At 28.4% G+C, this 3,193-nt stretch overlaps 1 long non-coding RNA gene across 1 annotated transcript; it reads right to left on the minus strand.

Moving 5' to 3' along the window:
* Nucleotides 1–519: 519 nt before the first annotated feature.
* Nucleotides 520–2,406, minus strand: LOC130663751 (uncharacterized). Its single transcript, XR_008989245.1, has 3 exons — nt 2,247–2,406; nt 824–941; nt 520–733 (listed from the first exon to the last, which is right to left on the minus strand). It is a non-coding gene; the product is annotated as an uncharacterized LOC130663751 (long non-coding RNA).
* Between the last annotated feature and the right edge of the window lie 787 nt (nt 2,407–3,193).

Genomic DNA, 3,193 nt, shown 5'->3' on the forward strand with positions numbered 1-3,193 from the left:
CACCGAAAATTTTAACACCTACACCGCTTGGACTTACCCCGGTGATTTTTTACAGTGTAACAGAGTGAGTTCGAAACCATTCCACAGTAAATTAATGGTGATTTCACCATAATTTTATCATGGTCTCACAATGTTTTTACTATGATCTCACCGGAATTTCACCATAATTTCATAGTGATTCCGAAACTGCGAGCGACCTAAGACTCATATTTGTTGAGTTTACAATCTGCCATTTTTAATAAATAAAGTTTATAGTCCAAGTAAACAATGCACTTTATGTTCAAACTTACATAATTCATTTAATTGCACTAATCATATATTTTTCGATAACGCATACTTTTTACTAAAAAATTATCTAACATTTTGTCCGAGTTTTTGTAACATGAATAATATTTTTCATGATTGTGCTTATTGATAAATATTGTTTTAATTAAAAAAAAAATAATAATAAGTAGATAATGCTACCAAGGACAGTAGGCGACCGAAAACAATATAAAATAAATAAACAAATTACAGATATTCATGGTGGGAATTATTTTTATTCAGATGATAACCATTACAATATTAATAAATATTATAATACTGAAATAAAAAAATTAAAAGGTAGACATAGTAACCACCGAATATGTCACCTCCAAAATCCTGTAGTTTATGAGCGTCTTCCACATGTCATGCGGCCAAAATAGTTTGCTCTGCAATGATCGCCATCACAACATACATCACCTGAATTACACTGCAATATTACAATGATACATTAAATATATTTGTATTTATATTTATATATTTATTAAACTATTGGTTAAGTTCGATTATATATATTTACATCGTCTCCATGTGCAACGCATGCAAACGAGCCAATCGCCATCAATGTAAGCAAAAATAAAACAATAGTGAACTTGGACATTGTTATAGAAATCATTTTTTTAACAATAAGTTGGTCTCTAAAAAAAATATATGTATTACAAATATATTTATTCGATTACTCTGGTAGTTTTCTTTTATATTCAAAAAATATAAAATTATTACATGAAATGAAATATAAAGTAGCATATAATTTATATCATATATGGCACCATATATTTTCTTTGTTATATTTAAGCATATATTTTATTCGATGTATGTATATGTGTATGGGTATATCGATTCGCATGGAACTGACCAATTTTGAAAATTTTAACTGCATATTAAAGAGTATATCAAAATTTAGATCTAATTCAATTTGAGTTGCCCATACAAATAAAAAATTGTTTTTATCATGTAGAGTTGATTAGATTTTGAAGTCGATCGTTCAAGCCGTTTCTGAGAAATAAAAAAAAACTAAAAAAAAAATCGGTCTATCGGTTGACCCTGCGGGCCAGCCCTAAAACTTCCCGCTCCTTAAGCTCGAAAACATCGCTGTGAATACGTTTTCGAGCTCTTTGAGATATTGAAATCAATCCATTGAATAAATTAAAAGTTATCCGGAAACAACATTTTTGAAAAAATTTAATTTTTGAAATATCCCCGAACGCACTCTACTGATTGAGCCTAAATTTTTACAGCTTCTAGATATTAACAAGCCGCGTCGAATGACATCCCAACGATCAAAATTGGTCGATCCGTTCAAGAGTAACAGATATTTACATACATGCGTACATTACATACGTACATACGTACGCACGTACGTACACATACATACACTCGTACATCATCTTGAAATCAGTCAGAATAGCTTCCTAGAACCTCAAAACGTCAAGATCTGATAGAAATTCGATTTTCGAAAATCCGATCGAAACCAATAACTTTCCGAATTTTTGAAAATTTTCAATTTTTTTAGCGGGAAGTTAAAAAAAAACTTAATAACTACAAAATATTATAGCGAACAATAAGTTATTACGAAATACTTTCCCTATAAATCAAAAACAGTTAATGAACCAATTGAAAACGATTCAAAAATGTTTAGTAACATAGATTCTGGAAAATCACGCAGATATTTTTTATAAAGATACTTCTACTTAATTAGTAATGACAAGATAAGCCGATGTCTGAATTAGTAAAAATTCCCCTCAATTATTTTTAAAGGACACAGTATTTGATATTTGATACGATGAAAATGTGTTTGTATATTTTATTGTAAGATTAAATTTCTTATAGAAAAATGCGATAGCGATTTTTGAATAAATTATGAAAATTTGAAGTATTGGAGACTGGAAGTTTTGAATTAATGAAATTACAATTCATTAAAATTAATTTTAAAAATTATTTACCTACGTATGAAATAACGATGCGAGGACTTGCTAGTAAGACCGATTACTGAGTATTAAATTTATTGTCAATAATCGCGATATTTATATTCATAGTGTTGTTACGTATTTTATCAGGTTTGCACAATTGTTACATTGATCTTCAACTCAATACTTAAAAAACATAAATGACGTTAGATAGTCCTTGACAATAACTCTTGATCTTGTGACTTTTAGAAATCTAGTGTGAAATAACTACAGGAAATTTTCCAGTATAATTTTATTTAGTGATCGGAGATTGTTCTCCTAAACAGCAAATTCGTTTGTACCGAAAGAATATCTAAAACATACCTGGTACTTAATTGTCCCGCTTAAGGAAAAAAAAACAATGGATTCTTATAGATGTATGCATAAAGCCCATGGCTATAGTTTTATACTAGCCTGAAATATGTATTAATCATGATAAAATCTAAATGATTATATCTGTAAAGTCGTATGTATACTGAACAAAAGGTTATCACGGTTCAAAGAGAATTATCATCAGCCAAAATTTTTTTCCGTGTATTAGGTGCTGCTATTGACTGCCTAATTATCTGTCCAGTCCTATGCTCTGGCAACAGCAGATTACTTAATAGACTCATTTTTTTTATTTAAATTCCCATCCTATTCAACGCAGAATTTTCTAATAGAGACGTAATTACGTAATTAAAAAAAAATTTTATAGGAGAGTGAAAAATAAAATCATTTTTGCCGTACTTTCTGTGGTAACTATGTATTCATTAACTACAAATCCAAAATACAATTATATACTTTTATTTATACAAGTATATATTTTTAATAGTTAATATTAACAAAAATTTATTGCAACAATAATTGATAACTATAATATTGATAATAATTATTATTATCGTCTTTAATAGAAGTCCTTTTATATTTTTCCGTATTAATTATGTCATCAAAAATATTACTAT

The sequence above is a fragment of the Microplitis mediator genome, chromosome 2, assembly GCF_029852145.1.
Source record: "Microplitis mediator isolate UGA2020A chromosome 2, iyMicMedi2.1, whole genome shotgun sequence".
In the NCBI taxonomy this organism is placed as follows: Eukaryota; Metazoa; Arthropoda; class Insecta; order Hymenoptera; family Braconidae; genus Microplitis; species Microplitis mediator.